Raw genomic sequence first — 22,603 nt, 5'->3', positions numbered from 1 at the left:
GAAAATACATAATCATCAAAGAATACTTGGCAGAAGATAGGCAGGAGGGGAGACAGAGACGAGAGAGATAAGAAAAACATACAGCACAGGAAACATGGACGGAAGGAAGAGAGTGGCTGGGACAGTAATGGAAGAAGGGAGTAATATAGAAACATACAGATGAAAAAAGGAAGCGAGAGAGTGGCTGGGATAAGAGAAAATGGAGAATAAAAAAGAGAAAACAAAGAAAACGAAGCAGAGAAATAATAATTAAAAAAAAAAAAAAAAAAGGAAATGAAGAAGAATAAAAAAGGAACACTCATGAAGTAGGAACCAAATATTTGACTTTACCCTGTGATCCTGATATTTGACTGAATAATGTCAATATCAGATTACTTCATCCTTGCCTAAATCTTAACTCCTGTACCAACTTTGGCTCAAATCACATCAAGAATGAGCTGACTTTGCCCAGTGACCTATATCTTTGACATTTTCCGGTGACCATTAAAGGATTGTTCACCAAAATTATTCTTTTTAACGCTCCTTTACCCTGAACATTTCAACATGGGTTACCTTAAATCTGATAAATGCTGTTTAAGTTGACCTTATCATGTGAGCCTGACCTTCGACATCACTGATCTTTGCATGCAATAGGTCAGTTTCCTGGATGCCTCTAAACTTATCCACCAAGTTGGATCCAAATCAGATCAAAACTGTTTTACTTCTTCACTTCACACACAAGCACACGGGTCGAAATTTGACCTTGCCTTGTGACCTTGACTTTTGACTGATTGTTCTCAACACTAAAATTCCTTCTTTCCCGCCTGACACTAAACCCTTCCACTACGTCTGGCTCAAATCAGATTAAAACGCAACTGATCTTAATTTGTAACCCTGGGCTATGACATTTCCCTGTGACCTTTACCCTCAAAACCTAATCCGCTCCAGAAAATTTGGTTGAAATTGGATAATAAGTTGGCAACAGTACCAATGTTCCCACACCTACGCCCTGTCAATACACAAGAACACTGTCAACCAATATCATGCAAACAACACAGCCATCAACACAAACACATACACCACTTTATGCATGCACACACACACACACACACACACACACACACACACACACACACACACACACACACACACACACACACACACACACACACACACACACAATAACCAACAGCACACAGAACACCTCCCTCTTCAAACACCAGCACACACAAGCAACACATAAACGCCTCTGTTTGCCTCCCCACCAGCAGCAAATTCTCCTCCTGCCAGCTTATGTACATCAACACGCTGGGAATTATTCACGGCGGCTGCAGAAGAGAGGGGAAAGGAGACAGGAAGAAGAGGGAGACGAGAGGAGGAGAGAAATGGAGGAGGGAGGAGAGAGAAGGGTGGGGGAAAGGAAACAGGGAGAAGAGGGGGAAAGGAAACAGGGAGAAGAGGGAGAAGAGAGGAGAAGAAAAATGAAGGAGGAAAAGAGAAGGAGAGAAATGGAGGAGGGAAAAGAGAGAAGAAGAGAGAAGGGTGAGGGACAGGACACAGGGGGAAGATGGAGAAGAAAGAAGAGAAATAAAGGAGGGAGAAGACAGCAGATGAGAGAAAGGTGATGGAGAGGAGACAGGGGGAAGAGGGAGAAGAGGGGAGAAAGATTGGGAGATGACAGGAGGAGAGATTTGGAGAGAGAGAAGAGAGGAGATAAATGCAGGAGGGTGAACAGAAATGAAGGAGAGAGGAGAAAAATGGACAAGAGGGAAGAAAGGAGGAGAAAAATGGAGGTAAGAGAAGAAAGGAGGAGAGAAAAGGAAGAGGAATAGGAGAGAGATTAATGCAAGAGCGGAGACAAGAGATGGAGAGCAGAGAGAAGAGGGAGAAAGAGAAACAAAAGGGACAGGGCATAGAAAAGGAAGAAGAAAGGGAAAAGGGAAAGACGAGAAAAAGAGAATGGGTGCTGACAATATGCGAGGGAGAAAAGGTGAAATAGGAGAAAAGATAGGGAAGAGAGGGTAAGGGGATGAAGCGAGAGAGAGAGAGAGAGAGTGGGGGGAGGGGGGGGCGGATGTTACAAAGACTGCAGGTGATTAGGTCTTAGTCAAGACGGCTGGCTTTGTTCTCAAGTGGAGTAGTCAGCGGGGGATTCAGAAAGCCCTAATTATGCGTGAATCATGTCTCTCTCTCTCTCTCTCTCTCTCTCTCTCTCTCTCTCTCTCTCTCTCTCTCTCTCTCTCTCTCCACGGCTTCGTATTTTACTCTAGCTAACTCCTGGCTATTATTCAGCTTCTCCTCCTTATCTTTAATTTCCCTCTCACAAATGCTACAAAAATATCGGTCTTACTCCTGCTACCGCCTTACGGTTTTATAAAGCAATTTCTTACAGTCTTGGCGCACCACAACTTAAGGTCTTGGTTGTAAGTAACGTCTAAGGAATTTAAGAAGCTCCACGTCCTAATCTTCCAAGAACATGGAGGAGGAAAAAATAATTGCTTCCTATTTTACTGCACTGGGTAATTTTTAAACTGTTCTTAAAATATTCCGTGGAGCCAAAACTATTACCAGATATTATACAATTTCTTTTTACTTCCAGCTAATACCAGGGAATTTAATTTTTCCATTATTATTTCCTGATCTGTCACATCTACTACGGAAAGTCTTAAATTCTTTTTTAATATCAGCAAACGAATGACGCTCTTATACAGCTGTTCTTATTTATAATTACGATTACAAGCAAACGCTTTTATTTACCCACTCATATATAATTCGAATTACAGACAGACGATTTCACAGACGATTTTACTTACCCATTCTTATATATAATTACAGCAAGAGACAGACGATTTCACAGACGATTTTACTTACCCATTCTCATATATAATTACAGCAAGAGACAGACGATTTCACAGACGATTTTACTTACCCATTCTCATATATAATTACAAGAGACAGACAATTTCACAGACGATTTTACTTACCCATTCTCATATATAATTCCAACTACAGACAGACAATTTCACAGACGATTTTATTTACCCACTCATATATAATTCCAACAGGCAAACTATTTCACAGACGATTTTACTTACCCATTATCATATATAATTCGATTTACTGACAGACGATTTCACTCACAGACGATTTTATTTAACCATTCTCATATATAATTCCAACTACAGACAGACGATTTCACAGACGATTTTATTTACCCCCTCATATATAATTCCAACTACAGGCAAGACGATTTCACAGACGATTTTACTTACCCATTCTCATATATAATTCGCTTTACTGACAGACGATTTCACTCACAGATGATTTTATTTAACCATTCTCATATATAATTCCAACTATAGACAGACGATTTCATTCAGCTGTTCTTACACACTCTTCCGTGTATTATAAAGTGATACCACAGAGAGCAAGTCCGTGTTTAATTCCAGCTAATGGTCGCAAATTTTATTCAGAAGAAAAAAAGACAAAAAACTCTCCTTTATCAGCAGATATAAAAGATATATATACATTTAATCTAGGTAAGGTATGACTATTTTAACATCATATTCTAGTGTTAGTCTATTGTGAACATGAAAGTGACCAAACAAATAACTTAGCCCCTTCACTCTGATACGTATGTTGTTGGTATACGCTTTGCAACATCCAGGTGATTTAATATACGCAGGAGTGACCTATAAGTGTGAAAGATTTAATGAACGATGAACGTCGTACCTAACCTCTCCAGGTAGAAAAATATCACCTGATCTGAAAAAATCGCCTTGTTACAGAGAAAATGAGGATAAAGTAGGTCATAGGAATCAAAGGGTTAACCCGCTACTCTCACACGTTAAGGAAGCTCCCCAATACCTCTTCTTAAGCGATTTACTTTGATTATTACACCTTGCCGTCGTCTTCTTGTTACAACATTCTTGTATCAACCATACTCTGCACGAATAACGTACACGACGATCTCAGCCAACCTCATCCCCCATCTTTTTTTTTTTTCCTCTACCTTTCACCTGATTTACTTCCTGTCATTAGTTCTCTCTCTCTCTCTCTCTCTCTCTCTCTCTCTCTCTCTCTCTCTCTCTCTCTCTCTCTCTCTCTCTCTCTCAATTATACAGCACTAGGCCACAATAAAACACTGCCAACTTGATCACAGTGTAAATTTCCATCGCCACTCAGGCTCCAAAGTGACCCCGACCTCAAAGGACACTATTCTCACTACGTCATAATGGCCTGTAACTGGGAACAATAATTATCCCTCTAACGACCTAGGAAATCTTGTCCAATGATTTTTTTTTTACGAGTCGCCTCTAGTAATTTCGGCGTTAAAAAGCCTCCATTATATAAATAAATTACCCTATTCATTAACACTCTAGCGACGGAAATATTTACCTTCTTATATCCTCTATCGGTACACGATTTTATTCAGATTACGAATGGCTGTCAAAGGCTGCCATTTCCACCGCTCTAATGGGGTAAACGGGAAATAATGATGTCTCTGGTGATAATTTTCCTTTTTATTCTTGCTAGCGCCGGACAGTTTTTTTTTTTTTAACTCTGGGAAATCCTCTCAGTGCAGAGATTACCAAGAAAAAAGTCTCCATTAAAGTCCTCCAGCATATAATGTTTTTAAAATTAATGAAATAATCAGGTGGTAACAAGAACAGAGCGAAGATGATGTCTTGGGCTAAAAGGGTTAACTTATGGTATTATTCAGGGCTAATACAGGACTTGCGACATGTACTGAAAAGCGATATTCTTTTGTGTTGTAATATACTGCATGTATAATAATGACAGCTAATCGACGCACTGCACTGATCCTATTATAATAATGTATCGTTTGTAATGGACATCACAGTTTGGAGTAATAATTACACAAGTGGCAATTACCGATACGCTTACTACACAGCAATGACCAAAATACATACTGTACACGAATTCCCCCAAATCTTTTCTGTACCTAATATGTATTCAAAGCACACACACACACACACACACACACACACACACACACACACACACACTGTTTACTCTGTTTTAAATCGATGTATGAAACAAAAACCCATTGCCTAAAAGCAAGTCCAGCAATGCACTCTGGCCAGCACTGAAAAAGCTTAGGCGCAGTAAAGAAAATTCCTCTCCACCCACCACTACTGCTGCCACCTGTCTCAAGCTACACTACCAGACACTTCTACAACTCCAAGCCAAAGTGACCACTACCACCACCACCACCACAACAACAATTACAACATCCACCAATCACCACCACCACCACCACCACCACCACCACCACCACCACCACAAGAACAACAACAACAATAATCACAACATCCACCACCAACACTACCACCACCACCACCACAACAACAACAATTACAACATCCACCAATCACCACCACCACCACCACCACCACCATGACAACAACAACAGAAACCACAATCACAGCATCCACCAATCACCACCACCACCACCACAATAACGACAACAACAACAACAAAACCAGCATACCAAGAACCTCTACCACAATTACAACCACCACCACCACCACCACCACAAGAACAACAACAACAATAATCACAACATCCACCACCAACACTACCACCACCACCACCACAACAACAACAATTACAACATCCACCAATCACCACCACCACCACCACCACCACCATGACAACAACAACAGAAACCACAATCACAGCATCCACCAATCACCACCACCACCACCACAATAACGACAACAACAACAACAAAACCAGCATACCAAGAACCTCTACCACAATTACAATCATCACCATTACCACCACCGCCACCATTATCACAATCACCACCACAACAGCAACAACAACAATCACACAACAACTACTAATATCACAAAACCAGCACAATCAGCATCATTATCACCACCACTTTCATCACGGGTACCATCAAAATCACCTCCACTACCACCACCACAAGGCCACAATCACCACAACCTCCATCACCACCAGCACAAAAACAACAACATTCCCAGCCACCACCACCATCACCACAACCACCACCACCACCACCCACCACTCTCACAACCACCACCACCCGCCACTCTCACAACCACCACCACCCGCCACTCTCACAACCACCACCACCCACCACACTCGTGAGATCTCCGCCACTCGCCCACCACCACCAACATTAACACGCACTAAGCCCTCAACTGCTAGATATAATCCCAGCTGTAAAAACCGTCCGCCACCTTCACTACCCATTGTACCTGCAACAATAAAAACTTTCCAAAACTGCAATTTCCCTTAAAGCCTTTGCAAACTCTTGAAAATTGAAAACAGTTGCTATGCTCCCGTACTAACAACAGGCGCCGCGGCCGAGGTATCACCGTAAACGACAAAAATACGAGGAAAATAACAAAGTCAGACACAAACACTTACTCCCCCCTCCCCCCAAAAAAAAAGACTGACACGAACAATCAGCGACGCAAGGAAATAACTTTTAGGGAAGAAAAAATATTACCAGCTTCTATGGCCACCGACAAATACAACAAACAGCAACACAGCAGAATCACAACTGCCGGCAGGAACACACCCACATGCAAGAAGGGGCCACTCAAACAGCAACAGCCGCGCCCATCAACCGGACTAAAGGCCGAATATGTGACTTTGCCCTGTGACCTTGATCTTCGACATAACATTCTCAAAACTGAATTACAATACATCGTTCATGCCTAATCCTTAACACTTCCCCCAACCTGGTTCAGTTCTGATCAAAACTGAATTCACTGTCTGATGACCTTGACCTTTAACCTTTCTCTGTGAACTTGATCTTTGACTAATTGTTCTCAAAATCGATTCACTTTTATCTTTGCTTTAACCCGAACTTTCCATAAAGTTTGGTTCAGATCGGAGCAGAACTGCTTGAGTTATTTTGTTAAGAATCACATACACAGATCAAGCTCTGCCCTTGTCCTGTGACCTTGACCTTTGACTGATTGTTCCCAGAATTGAATCACTTAATTCTTGCCTTACTTTCCTAATTTGGTTTAAGCCAAATGAAAATTGTTAAAGTTGATTTTGCTAGATCACCGTCTGATGTACCTTGTGGCCTTGACTTTTAGCCTATTGTTCTGAAAACAACTGATTTAATTATACGTAATCCCTCAACTCTTCTTCCAAGTTTTGTTAATCTCGGGGAAAAACCTGAGTTAATTTGCACACACACACACACACACATACACAGCTTAATTCTTTTCAACCCATCTAAGCAGAAGAGCTTATTGGGTTGGGGAAGAAGACAGGCGTGGAGGGTGAAGGTAATAGGATCCTGGGCTTGTCTGGCTCAGCACGGACAGGGTTCCCCCGCGGCGCAGGGGTAAGGCTATTAGGGACACGGACGATGAGGCAGAATGATGTGCAATACGATCAGGGAAATTCAGGGAACGGTTGTGGTGGGCAACGCCTTTTTTTTTTTCTTTGTGTAATTCACCGGGTCGGCCAGGATCACTTGATGGTCGTGATCGTCAGCTTTTACCCTCCCGGAAGGGAGCTGAGAGCTCATATAGTCCGATCTAAGGGCAAAGCTATGACCTTCACACACCCACACACCCGTCCCCTTGCTCAAGGGGGACAGTAACCACCCACTTCGTCAGTGAAACTTTTTGCAACCTGAGCGAGGCGCGAACTCCCGTCTACCAGATGGCAAGCGAGAACGTTACCACTGCACCAGCGAGCGGTGTGTGTGTGTGTGTGTGTGTGTGTGTGTGTGTGTGTGTGTGTGTGTGTGTGTGTGTGTGTGTGTGTGTGTGTGTGTGTGTGTGTGTGTGTGTGTGTGTGTGTGTGTGTGTGTGTGTGAGAGAGAGAGAGAGAGAGAGAGAGAGAGAGAGAGAATGTGGTTAACGATGGATAGGGAAGGAGGAGAAAAGCAAGGGCTATGATAGGGCCGAAAAGGACTATGGCAGGAACGGAAAAGCGTTGCGGTGGAATGGAAAATGAGGGGGAGAGACAGGGTTGTGGTGGAGACAAAGAGGACTGGTTTTAAGGACACGTATGGTTGTGGTATGAAAAGGCAGGGACTGTTGCAGAAACAATGTATGATAGACTGATAGCATTTCCCTGCAGCACAAAGATACGGCTGTTAGGTGAAGCAAGGTGTGAGGCAGGATGATGTGGACGACGAACATGGGGCATAAGGAAGGGCTGCGGTGGACATGGCAAAGGCAAGGATGGACTAAAAAAAAGGAGGGGGGGAGGGGGGGGTCACTGATGGGCAAGAGAAGGGTAAGAGGCAGAAGCGGATGTGGTGGGTACAAGACGGGAGGGAGACAGAACAAGTTATGATGGGCAAGAGAGGCATAAAAGACTTTGATAGTCGGAAGAAGGGAGGCTTAGAGGGACCTACTGATGGACGAAAAAGGCTGTGGTAAGGAGGAAAAGGATACGGAGGGAAGTAACATGGACTCTAGTGAAGGGGAGGACTATAGTGATGGTCAGGGCTGTGGTGAAGGGCAGAGGTGTAGAGAGGGGAGAGCTGAGGTGAAGACAAGGCTGTGGTGTAGGGGAGGACTATGGTAATGGACAAGGCTGTAGTGGAGAAGGGGGAGGGCTATGGTAAAGGGCAAAGCTGTTGTGGAGAAGGTCAGGGTTGTAGTGAAGAGCAGGAATGTAGTGGTGGCGGTGCGGAAGGATGTAGTGGAAGGGCAGGGACTGTGGCAGAAACTTATAGGAGTTCCTCGAAGCACATGGCTAAGGCACAGGGCATAATTTGTAAACTGGAGCAGTGAATGAGACAGTGATCTGGAGGTCGACCACAGGGATGTTGGTAAGGGTTGTGGCGGCAAGGGCTGTGATGGAGACAAAATTAAGTCCTTTTTATAGAGACAAGAAGGGCCGAGGAAAGAGACAGAAAGAGCTGGTTGAGGCGAGCTGTGGTAGAAATGAGTTGTGGAAGAGTTGATCTGTGGAAGAGACGGGCTGTAAGCTGTGGTGGAGACTAACAGGTTTATCCCGCGGTACAAAGGTAAAACTACTGGAGGAGGAGGAAGAGGATATATGATGATGATGATGAGACTGAGACGGAGACAATATCAATAACAGGATTATTCTAAGCAAACGATAATTCTGGCGATGATGTTGTCGACAAGGATTAAGATAATGACAATGCAAAGGAGAAGCAATGATAAAAAAAAAAAAAATAGTAATCTATATTTGAATAGCAGAAAACATGAAAGCTGTACACGATCAAATCCCTCGAAGAAGCGTGTATAAAGGCACACACACAATGAAGGCGCCTGAAGTGAGGAGAAAGTGCAGGGCAAGAGCGAGCCGGCAGGCAGAGTAACGAAGGATGACATAAATGGCGACAGTGGCAGTAGGATGCAGTGGTGGTGAGATATCAAGGGCGAGAGAGAGTCGCTAGTAAAAGAAAGCTGTGGCTGCCAGATGGTGGAAAGAATGGCCCGTTTCAATTGTGGGAAGAGACTGTCGGGCAAGAAACAAGAACAAGAAACCGAGGGAACATATAAAATACTCGTAACACCTCGTCTGACTCGATCACTACAAGAGGTCGCCTCTCTGTAAAATCACCTTACAACTAAATCAAAAGGCGTCATCATTTTGATGAACTTAACACTAACACCACATTCATTCACAGTGCAATAATAAACTATTGCAAGAAAAATTCAAAGCGGTAAAATAATAAATGTATGCGTTTTACACATGTTTCAACACACCGAGTATGACTGACTGTGCCTGGGAGGACTGCTGAGTTACAAGGACCGAGCTAGTCGATACCCAAAATCCGATTCATCATAAAAAATGAAATGTGAGATCAGGCACCATGGTTTTTACTTAGAACCTATACAGGCTTAATACTACCTATCGCTGATCAACATGGCTTCACCAACATAGGTGTATTATGGGTTTAACATTACCTTTGGCACAACTACCATTACAAAATATACTCCATTCACGAATGATCTCGGATATAAACCAAAATTTTTATTTTATGCCTCGTTAATGCTATTACAAGTGGCTCTCTCGGATCTAAAATATTCACACTGGCGGCACTGTTTTGTTCAACATAAATCCCCTAACAGATATTCAAAAAAAAAAAAAAAAAAAAAGAGTCATAAACAAGCGCTCCAACAGTTTCCGCGCCCCGGAACAAATACGGCAGCAGGTAGTAACACAAGGTCCCCCCTCCCCCCCTGTGAGAGAATATACTGGAGCGGGGAGGAACTTCTTGACTAAAAAATGACCTGCAAATAGTTTCCCTTGAGGTCTAATGCATAACATTTTCGTTAGAGTTGGTTTCCATCTGACTCGGGATCCAGGTAGTCTTGAGGGTCGGAACTGGCTTCATGTTTGGGTTCGTTTAAGGTCAATGTTCTTTTGGGGACATGGGTCAGATGCACGTGGGTAAAAAAAATAAATAAACAAGCAAGTACGTAAATAAATGAATTCAGTACATACCATCGTTACACCCAGCAACAGTTGGAGAAAGCAGTACTTACCTGCAAAGAACAACGAAACCATTAGTACGTAAAATAAAGACAGACAGAGATATGTGAAGCTTTGATCTTGAAATCAGACGAAAACTGCATACCAATCCTTGTGATAATATAATTATGTACTTATCCATTTTAGGGTAAGAAATCTTTAAAGCTTTATAGTTACATGCATACAAACAAACGCTTACGGCCTAAGGAAATTTTAAAGTAAGCTGCGGAATACAAAAAAAAAAAAAATCATGTCTGCTCATGAGGATAAAAAATGTTGCCCACTTTGACAAAGAAAGTGCTTTACGTATCAAAGAGTAACTATGTGCATCGTGCATGAGTCGTGTAAAGTCTTGAGACAATAAAATGAAAGAAATAAAAGGGAAAGAAGAAGAACATCAAAGACGAACAGAGATGAGGACTCTGATATGAGAATGACTAGGTGATATGTAATGCAAGACTAGGGGAAGATACGAGTACTGTGTGCGCAAATGAAAGAGAACGATGGAAATTCAGTTTTAGTTTGGTACTCTCTCTCTCTCTCTCTCTCTCTCTCTCTCACACACACACACACACACACACACACACACACACACACAGCGAAACGAGGTATTCTCTGACTATCTTCAAAGTTCACCAAGGCAAATTCCTCACCAACCCCCGCCACCCCTCTCCTCCCCACCCATCCGTCTATCCCCCTCCCTCCCCATCCCATCCAGCTCCAGCCTCACCACCCCAGGCAAGAAAAGGCTCGCTCTCACCCAATTCCAAGACAGACGGGGAAAAGGGGAGGCCAGAGTGGCTTTCATCTCGGGGTCTGAATGGATTTAATGTCCCCTCCTCCCCCATCGCCGTACCCCTTCCCTTCCCCCCTGCGACGCTCCCTCTATTCCCCGGGGGAGCCGGTGGTACGGTGGTAGCGTATCAAGCTCGCCACTACAAGATCTCAGGTTCGACTCTCCGGCAGGTCAGACTGTTGGACAAAGCTTGTTTCTCCTTGTCCTTCTTCACCAAGCTGTACAATTGAGGAAACCTATGTGTGAAAAATCGATACCACTGTGTCGTACTTTAGTGGAATACTGGGCCTTGGCAAAAACTAACTCTCTGTCCAGTGGTCCTCGTGTAATTAATGAGTTTTAACCCCAAGTCTCCATCTTTCAATTCTCTTCACAACTCCACGACAACAGAGGTGAGGCAAGAAGGAAAATGGGTCCAGAATGAGTGAGGGAGGGAGGGCTTGGGGGGGTCTGAACAACATTTTCTGTCGTTTAAATGATAACTTATTTCAACGGATGTTTCAGGGACACTTCTCCCTACCTAAAATTTTGTTGTTTCTGTTGCTGGATCAAGCCACAATATACAGAGTATCGACGCTAGAAAAATCTCTCTCTCTCTCTGTCTGTCTGTCTCTCTCTCTCTCCCCCTGTGTGTGTGTGTGTGTGTGTGTGTGTGTGTGTGTGTGTGTGTGTGTGTGTAAAAGAGAGAGAGAGAGAGAGAGAGAGAGAGAAGGGGGGGGACGGCAAAGACAGAGAGAGGGTGAGAGAATATGTGAGGCTATTGAGTTAGCCATCAATTAGTGAGGAATGGCTAGCAATGGCAGTGGGACAGACGCCTGACTAAACGAAACTGGGACACAACGTGGGTGAGAGAGAGAGAGAGAGAGAGAGAGAGAGAGAGAGAGAGAGAGAGAGAGAGAGAAATGAAGAAAGGCATAAAACTGAGCGGGAGGGGGTAAAGCAGAAGGAAAGAGGCAGAAGATGGGAGTGGAGGAAGTAACAAAGCAAGGAAAAGAAAGGACCAAAGATGAGATGAAAGAAAACAAAAGGAAAAAAGGAGAAAGGAAAAAAAGAAGATAAGAGGCAGAGAATGGAAACTTAGGAGAGGTTGTGAGAGGTAAGTAGGAAACAAAGAGGCTGGAAGAAAGACTGAAAGGGAGTCAGGAAGAAAGGATGTACAAGGAAGGAGGAAGTGCAGGCAAAATATAAAGTGGAGATAACGGAAAAGGAAAGAGGACGTGTGTGTGTGTGTGTGTGTGTGTGTGTGTGTGTGTGTGTGTGTGTGTGTGTGTGTGTGTGTGTGTGTGTGTGTGTGTGTGTGTGTGTGTGTGTGTGTGTGTGTGTGAGAGAGAGAGAGAGAGAATATGTGTACATCTGTGTGTGTGAGGGGGTAAGTTATCAGCAGAGTGGTCAAGAGTAGCCACTTGGGAGTGTAAGACTAGAACACCACACACACACACACACACACACACACACACACACACACACACACACACACACTGTTACATAGCATATGATTTCATCATCCTTTGTGTAATTCTAACGTACAGCATGCTGCATGTTTGATCACGAGCGTGTTCTACCTCAGTCCACCCTTCTACCGTTATAGTAGAGTAAGTCGTTCTTTCTGTTGTTCAGAGTAGGATTGTCAGCTCTTTCTCCCCTATGGCTTCATTTGCGCGTCCTTCTTACAAGTTGTATCAAGCTCTGCTGGCCCCTATATAATGAGCTCAGTCTCTGCATTATGGCCACTTAGATCTACTCCTCATTTTGTTCACATCTCTGTCCTCCCCTGTACAGTTATTATTGTGAGTGCTCAGGAAGTCTCCAACCATCTAACTGCTGTGTAATTTGAGTATGAGTGTTATTGCATTTTGTTCTTGTACTGTGTCATAAGGTGTTAATTCTTAGGCCTAGTAAAGTTTTTGTAATTCATATTGTCGGCAATTGTTAATAATAGTTTGTATCTGTAATAATTTATCTTGCATTAACTGAGCATTACCCAGTGTATTTTCATTTTATCAGGGCTGACTTCGGTAAATTTACTCTTGCTAATTTCGTGTTAATAGAGGCTATTGCAGTTAACCATATATTTAACCTGTTTTTTTGCCATTACATTATCCTTATGAGTCCTGAATGTTTTGTTGTTAGTTTGAGCATTAAACTTTAACTTGTAATTTTACCTAACTCTCTGTTTTGAATCTGGAACTTTACGGGACAGTAGTGATTTTTAGTATTCTCACTTAAAGTGTACATTGTTTTTCGCTGTTCCGTAACATAAATTTGGCGACCTCATATCAGGATATTCAGGATATTATCATAAGGATATTGCTTGATATTTTGTGACTGTTACTTATTCATGATGTCTACTATTACTACACTTGATGAAGCCAAAGATTTTTTGTCAAATGTGCAAACAGTGTGTGATGTAGAAAACAGAACAAAGAATGGACTTAAGCTTGTTGCTCAACAATTGGGAATTGCTGTTCGCTCTCATCATTCTAAAGATCAAATTGTTGGCATGATTAATGAAAGCTTGTTTAATGTAACTCCTCCAAATGAGCAAACGCAGATTGAATTAGCTAAGTTACAGCTAGCCCTGCAGGAGTCTCGTGCTAAGGAGGCAGAGTCTCATCCTAAGGAGGCTGAGTTTCAGACTCGTGCTAAGGAGGCTGAGGCACAAGTTGAAATTGCTAGGATTCAGGCAGACCATGAGTATCGCATGAAACAAGGTGGAACTGGATCATCTAGCTCTGATGATTTTGATGTGGCTAAAAATGTTAAACTTGTCCCTCCTTTTAATGAATCTGATTTAACAAAGTATTTTCAGTTGTTTGAGAGGGTAGCTACAGGTTTTAATTGGCCCAAAAAGTATTGGCCAGTACTCCTTCAAACTGTTCTCACCAGTAAAGCTCAAGTAACTTATGCATCTTCGCCTCAGGATCAATCTGATAATTATGATGTAGTTAAGAGCTTGATTCTTAAGGCCTATGAGCTTGTTCCTGAAGCTTATAGAGTAAAATTTAGGACAACTTACAAGCAAGATAAGCAATCCCATGTTGAGTATGCAAAAATCAAAGAAGATCTGTTAGAGCAGTGGTTAAATTCTAAGAATGTGGATTCTGATTTTGGTAAATTTAAGCAGATGATTTTGCTGGAGGATTTCAAGAGGTATATTAGTAAAGATGTAAGCCTATATCTTGATGAGAAAAGAATAGATAATTTGTCTGATGCTGCAGTTTTAGCTGATGAATATGTTCTCACTCACAAGAGATATTCTAAAGAAAAAGGGAAAGCTGAGAGTAAATACGTTGCCTCTACTCAGAGTACAGGTAACAGGAAAGAGAATAAAGATGATGTTTCTCAGGAAGTAAATACCAGCTTCACCTCTAGATTTCAGAAAAGTAAATGTACTTATTGTAGTAAGCTTGGTCATACTACGGAGAAATGTTTCAGGAGACAGCATGATGTGAACAAAAAGGAGTCTCTAAATATTCAGTCAATTGGTCTAGTGTCCACCCTTGAGAGTACCCAGAATTCTTTAACTGAGTTAACTGAACGTGCTTTGAGGGGTAACTTAAATTCTCATGATGGAGCCCCTCTTTTGAGCAGTAACGTGGGTGACACTCTCAAGAGTTCATGTGCTAATTTCCTGTCTGATGGTTTTGTCAGTCCTCTGGACAGTAATGACATGAAATCAGTTAAAATATATCGTGATACAGGTGCTTGCCAATCCCTTATGATGACCAGTGTTCTAGGCTCTAATGTTAATTCCTCTGATGAAACTGTAATCTTACAAGGCGTAGGGAATAATTACTTCTCTGTCCCTCTGTGCAGAGTGAATTTAGAGTCTGGTTTTGTTAATGGTTCCGTTATGGTTGGGTTGGTTGAGACACTCCCAATGTCAGGTGTAACTTTCTTACTTGGAAATGATATTGGTAGAAGTCAAGTGTGTCCAGCTCCTCAGTTGTCTAGTGAGCCAGTGGCTGCGACCCAGGATTGTGATGTCCCTGATGTGTTCCCTGCATGTGCTGTCACTAGGGCTAAGTCTAAAGTTACTGGTGATTTAGAGGATAATGATGATGATGATGTTATCCTAGCTGACACTTTTCCTGCTAATTTGGACCACTCACCAGATGAGGCAGTACCCCGTAGTGTTGATAATTTGTCTCGTCAAGAGTTGGTTGAGTTGCAGGTTGCTGACCCTGAGTTGAAAGGTCTTGCTAACTCTGCTTGCAGTGAGGAAGAGTCAGCTGGTGCTTCTACTTGTTATTATATAGTCAGGAGTACTTATGAGGAAGTGGAGACCCCCAACAGCATCAGCCGACTGTGAATGGGAGGTTGTACAATAAACACAGCTGCTGTCAATAATTCCGTCCATCGTTTAGAAGCTTTGCCAAAAGCTAATGAGTTCCTCTTAAATGAATTCATAACTGACGCCTAATAATATTACTAACAGCAACTTTACATGCATTCCACAGACTTAAACACTGACCTAATATGACCTCATAGGAAAACGATAATCCCAAGTCATCGTCACGCCTTCATTAACGCCTTCAGTAATGTAACTTCTTTTATGCATTATTTGTCCTGTTACTTGACGACTTTTGGAAGGATTGGACAGATATTTAGAAATGAAGGGGCTACCAACAGCCTTCATTAACTCAATCACTACAAGCGAGCATTAAAATTGAAATAAAATTGCCAGTTGTCATCAAGAAATAAAAGAACAAGGCGTCCAGTGGGTGAAGAGGCCAAGGTGCTATGGGAAAAATAATTCATTCGCTGCGGCAGAGAGGGTAGACAACACCTAAAGCTGGATAAATGGTGCTAAAAGGCGCCCTAACATGTCGAAATGGATCTGTAAAGCATCGTAAACTGACAAGAAGTGCTAGAAAACCACTTATATGCTGACAGGAGGTGCTGGAACTTCCTATAAGCTAGAATGAAGTCCCAAATAAAACCTCAACATGACAAGAGATGCTAGAAAGCTCTTATGCTGGTGTGAGATGTTAGAAAGCCTCCTAAGCTAGTGGCAGATGTTAGAAAGCCTTCTAAGCTGGTGTTTGTAGGCAGGATATCATTAGAGTGGCTCATGATTCCAGTTTGGCAGGACACCTTGGAGTGAGGAAGACTGTGGCACCATTTTGAAACACTTCTACTGGCTAGGTATCTTCAGGGATGTTTCCTGGTATTGTAAGTCTTGTCACACCTGTCAAGTTGTGGGGAAGTGTAATCAGACCGAAAAGGTTGCACCTCTAGTTCCCATTCCTCCTTTTGAGGCGCCTTTCACCCGTGTGTTGGTGGATATTGTGGGCCCTCTTCCTAAGACTTCTTCAGGATTTTCTTATGTGTTGACCCTGATTGATATGGCTACTCGTTATCCTGAAGCCATTCCACTTAGAAATATCTCAGCAAAGAATGTGGTTAAGGAAATGCTAGGGTTCTTCACAAAGTTTGGTCTGCCCAAGGAGGTACAGTCAGACCGGGGAAGTAATTTCATGTCAAACGCTTTCAAGCAGTCTCTGAAAGAGTTGGGCATCACCCAGATCACGTCTTCAGCTTACCATCCCCAGACTCAAGGAGCGTTGGAGAGATATCATCAAACACTCAAATCGATGCTCAAGAAATACTGTTTGGAACATCAGAAAGACTGGGATAAAGGTCTTCCATTCGTTGTGTTTGCCGCAAGAGAATCTCCAAATGAATCACTGGGCTTCTCACCTTTTGAACTACTGTTTGGCCATGAAGTAAGAGGACCCCTTAAGCTACTCAAGGAACGCTGGCTGTCGGAGGAAGATGTCGTCAACCTGCTGGAGTATGTGATGAAGTTCAAAGAACGGCTGTCCACTGCTTTACAGCTGGCGAGAGAGAATTTAGAAGCTGCTCAGGAGAAGATGAAGACTTGGTATGATAAGAAGTCCAGGTTACACCACTTTCTGCCAGGAGATCAGGTTTTGATTCTGCTACCGGTGCATGGGCAACCTCTTCAAGCCAAGTTTAGTGGTCCTTATTTCGTGGAGAAGAAACTCAGTGATGTCAACTATGTCATCGCCACACCAGATCGTAGAAAGAACAAGCAACTATGTCACATCAACATGCTAAAGTTATATCACAGGCGGGACGAAAATAACCCAGTCTGCACTGTAGCTGTTCCACCCGAGTCTGCAAGTGAAGTTCTTCCATGCAGCATGAGCCTGAGTGATAGTTTGGGGAAGAATCCTGATATCATGAATGATCTCCAGACTAAGCTTTCTCATCTACCTCCCGAGGAAAGGCAGGAGTTTTCGGCATTACTACAGGAGTACCCGCAAGTGTTCCGTGCCACTCCAGGAAGAACTACTGTGTTGATGCATGATGTCGATGTTGGAGACGCAAAGCCAATTAAACTGCCTCCTTACCGTGTGAACCCAGTGAAAGTTCCTCTCATCCAGAAGGAGCTTGGCTACCTGTTGGACCACAAGATGATTGAGCCCTGTCAGAGCGAGTGGAGTTCTCCTGTCACTCTAGTCCCTAAGCCAGGTGGGTCACAGCGGCTTTGCATCGACTACAGACGTGTTAATCAGATAACCAAAACAGACACTTACCCTCTCCCTCGCGTGGAAGATTGCATAGACAAGATCGGAAAGGCTAGGTACATAAGTAAGTCTGATTTGTTAAAGGGATACTGGCAAGTACCTATGACTGAACGTGCTAGGGAGATCTCATGTTTTGTAACACTAGGAAAGACTTTTGCATGTTCCGTAATGCCATATGGTATGAAGAATGCACCAGCCACATTTCAGAAGCTCATGAATGTTGTAACAGAGGGTTTGGCAGGGTGTGTTGTTTATATTGAAGATGTATTAATCTTCAGTGACAACTGGAAAGATCACCTATGTCATGTCAGTAAATTTCTTGAGCGTTTGGTTCAGGCTAATCTTGTAGCTAATTTATCAAAGTGTGAGTTTGGTCAAGCTAAAGTTCAGTACCTTGGGTATGTAATTGGTGATGGACATGTTGCACCACCAGCAGCTAAGGTTCAGGTTATAAGTGATCTTCCCAGACCTAAAAGTAGGAAAGAGCTAAAAAGATTTTTGGGAATGGTAGGTTATTACAGGAGATTTGTTCTTAACTTTTCTATTCTTGTATCACCACTTACAGACCTACTGAAAAAGGGAGTTAAATTTGTCTGGACCGATAACTGTGAATCCTCTTTCAACAAACTTAAAGCTATCCTATTAAGTCAGCCAGTGTTCGCTACTCCAAATTTTGCTAAGCCTTTTAAGATGGCTGTTGACGCAAGTGAAACAGGAGCTGGGGCTGTTTTGCTGCAAGAGGATGATCAGGGTATTGAACATCCTGTATCTTATTACAGTAAGAAGTTCACTCCACCTCAAAAGAACTACTCAACTATTGAGAAAGAGCTTTTGGCCTTGATTTTGGGTTTACAGCATTTTTCATTTTATTTGTGTTCTGGTTTTGACCCCATAGTCATTTATACCGATCATAACCCACTGAAATTCCTTAGTAAGTTTAAAGATAAAAATCAGAGATTGACAAGATGGAGTCTACTTCTTCAGGAGTGTTCATTAGACATACAACATGTCAAGGGGAAAGAAAATGTTATTGCAGATTGCTTATCTAGACTTTAGACAGATTGATTTAGAGTAATAAGAAATTTCCTTTGTAAATTTCTTTTTCTTTGTGGGGAGGTGTTACATAGCCTATGATTTCATCATCCTTTGTGTAATTCTAACGTACAGCATGCTGCATGTTTGATCACGAGCGTGTTCTACCTCAGTCCACCCTTCTACCGTTATAGTAGAGTAAGTCGTTCTTTCTGTTGTTCAGAGTAGGACTGTCAGCTCTTTGTCCCATATGACTTCATTTGCGCGTCCTTCTTACAAGTTGTATCAAGCTCTGCTGGCCCCTATATAATGAGCTCAGTCTCTGCATTATGGCCACTTAGATCTACTCCTCATTTTGTTCACATCTCTGTCCTCCCCTGTACAGTTATTATTGTGAGTGCTCAGGAAGTCTCCAACCATCTAACTGCTGTGTAATTTGAGTATGAGTGTTATTGCATTTTGTTCTTGTACTGTGTAGCATAAGGTGTTAATTCTTAGGCCTAGTAAAGTTTTTGTAATTCATATTGTCAGCAATTGTTAATAATAGTTTGTATCTGTAATAATTTATCTTGCATTAACTGAGCATTACCCAGTGTATTTTCATTTTATCAGGGCTGACTTAGGTAAATTTACTCTTGCTAATTTCGTGTTAATAGAGGCTATTGCAGTTAACCATATATTTAACCTGTTTTTTTGCCATTACATTATCCTTATGAGTCCTGAATGTTTTGTTGTTAGTTTGAGCATTAAACTTTAACTTGTAATTTTACCTAACTCTTTGTTTTGAACCTGGAACTTTACGGGACAGTAGTGATTTTTAGTATTCTCACTTAAAGTGTACATTGTCTTTCGCTGTTCCGTAACAACACACACACACACACACACACACACACACACACACACACAATCCTCTCTCTCCCTTTCTGTCCCTCTCTCTCTCTGTTGGTGCCAGGGCCAAGGACAGTAAAGGGTACGATGTATGGCCACTTCACAGCCTCCAGCACCAGACACCCCACCATTATACTCTGTTCAGGACCCTAACAACCACCACCAGCAACACCACCATTTTCATCACCTTTATCATTTTCACTGCTATTTTCACCATCACCATCACTTTCACTATCACCTCTATCATTTTCACAGTCATTTTCACCATCACCATCACTTTCATCATTACCTCTGTCATTTTCATTGTTATTTTCACTATCTTCAGCATCACCATCCATGTTATTACCCGTATCATCTTCATTAACTTCATATCCACCTTTACTTTCATCACCACCATTATCACCATCGGCGTCATCATTTTCACTGTCATTTTCATCACCCTGAGCATCACCTTCCACATTACTGTAACTTTCATCTTCAGTAACTTCATATTCACCTCCACTTTCATCACAATGATGACAATACTCATCATGGGCCTAGTCACAAACACCATCATCGCTATTATTTTCATTGTCATTTTCACCATCTTCAGCATCACCAGTCACATTACTCACTATCATCTACATTAAATATATTTTCCACTACTTTCATTATCATCACTATTCTCATCATAGGCCTAGTCACCAGACCCATCAACACATCATTTTCACTGTCATTTTCAACACTCTTTAACATTATCACCATCATCTTCACATTACCTTTATCTTCACCATTCTCTCATCACTGTCCAAGTCAACATCATATCGCCATCACTATCATATTCACTCTTATTCACCATCACCCCTATCATTTCCACACCAGGACTGGCCATCCTACCATTATACCCTAACATTATACTAATATAACCATCGTTTTCACCATCACTGATATCATTTTCACTATCATCAGCAGCACCACTATCACCAGTACCTTCATCACCATCATCACAATTACATTCCCCTCCACTTTTCTCTCTATCAGCATTATACTTTTATTATTGGCCTTAGTCACCATCACAATTATCACTCATTTTCTGACATTTTCACTTACCACTATAATTTTCACTCATTTTCACCATTACCACTATCATTTTCATTACACTACCAGACACCTCACCATTATACTTTTCTCATAGGCCTAGTCACCATCATCATCATCATCATCAATCTTCATCACCACCACTTTTACTTTTGTCACCACCACAAGTACTGTACCATCATTTCCACCATCAACAATATCACCCCTTCAGTTCGATGATACATTTTCTTACTTTATTCTTGTGAGACGAATCCACTCAACCTGAGACGGACCTGAAGGAGTTAATGAAGGTTTTATCTTTCTCCTCCAGAATTTAATGAGGGTTAATATCTTTCTCCACTAGTTCGAAAATTCTCCCCAAAACAGAATAAAATAGTCCGATGTTAAAACTAAAACAGTATAAAAAAACGCCATCGGAGTAAAATGATTAACAGACCCGACGGCACGTTCGAATCTGCTATTTTGTTTAAGGTAATGTATATGTCAGCTAAACAGTCTCATCGCCGTTATCATCACTGTCATATTTACTATCACAGTTAACATAATCCACCAGTATCTCCCATAGGCTATTACCCTTTTACTACCAAAATTCTCTCTCTCTCTCTCTCTCTCTCTCTCTCTCTCTCTCTCTCTCTCTCTCTCTCTCTCTCTCTCTCTCTCTCTCTCTCTCACTCTCTCTCTCTCTCTCTGTTGTCTTTATCTTCATCACCACCAGTACCATCACCGTCAAATTCCAGCACTACCGTATTATCGTCATCATCACAACTAACATTTTCATCATCATCATCTGCACCACCACCGACACCACCATCATCATTATCCACATCAAGGTTATCTTTTGCATCATCACTATCACCATCAACATTATCTACGGTCCCACCATAACCATATCGCCACCACTATCTTCACCTTCACGACCACCATCATCAGAATCATCACTATCATTTCACCATCAGTATTATTACCGTTCTCTGCATTTTATCCTCACCTTAATCATCACCATCACCAATACCACGGTTTAGTGGTGTTGAAGTGGTTGGGGCAAAAGCATATACTCACACCCCGCCATTATATGCTGAAGCTATACACACACAGAACTAATGCCATAATTTGACTTTCACATTCATCACTCTCACTACAAACGCCAGATCCTGATTCATACTTGACAAGCACGAAGAAGATGCAATAACAGCAATCACTCTCTCCTGTTCTACAGTAGACTTCATGTTGACGAAAAGATGCGACACAGTCACAATCATCCCACCAAAACCATCACCACTGTTATCACCATCACCGCCATCGTCCCCTCCACCACTAGCGCCATCACAGCTACCACCACCACCACCACCACCAATGCCAGAGCCACCAATACTCCTGCCACCATCACCACCAATACTGTTACCACCACCACCACCACCCTCAACACCAATGCTGTAACTACCACCAACACCATCACCACCATTACCATAACCATCAACACTGCTACCACTGCCACCACTATTACCACCAATGCCACCACCACCACCACCACCACCACCCTCAACACCAATACTGTTACTACCACCAACACCATCACCACCATTACCACAACCATCAACACCGCTATCATTGCCACCATTATTACCACCAATGCCGCCACCACCACCATCAATACTGCTACCACAACCATCATTACCACCACCACCACCAATATCACCACCACCATCAACACTGCTACCACTACCATCATTACCACCACCATGCAGAGCAACCTAAGCAATCACCCTCCCATCCTAACTTCATTACC

At 42.3% G+C, this 22,603-nt stretch overlaps 1 protein-coding gene across 1 annotated transcript in view; it reads right to left on the bottom strand.

The window, feature by feature from the left end:
• The window catches only part of LOC145393576 (glutamate receptor 1-like), a 732,257-nt gene that overhangs the window by 389,652 nt on the left and 320,002 nt on the right, over nt 1-22,603 (bottom strand). The gene's annotated exons all lie outside the window — the stretch shown is intronic.

The sequence above is a fragment of the Coenobita brevimanus genome, chromosome 1 (assembly GCF_032717465.1).
Source record: "Coenobita brevimanus isolate Jiangsu-jjx chromosome 1, ASM3271746v2, whole genome shotgun sequence".
Taxonomy (NCBI): Eukaryota; Metazoa; Arthropoda; class Malacostraca; order Decapoda; family Coenobitidae; genus Coenobita; species Coenobita brevimanus.
This window is presented reverse-complemented; position numbering and strand designations above follow the sequence as displayed.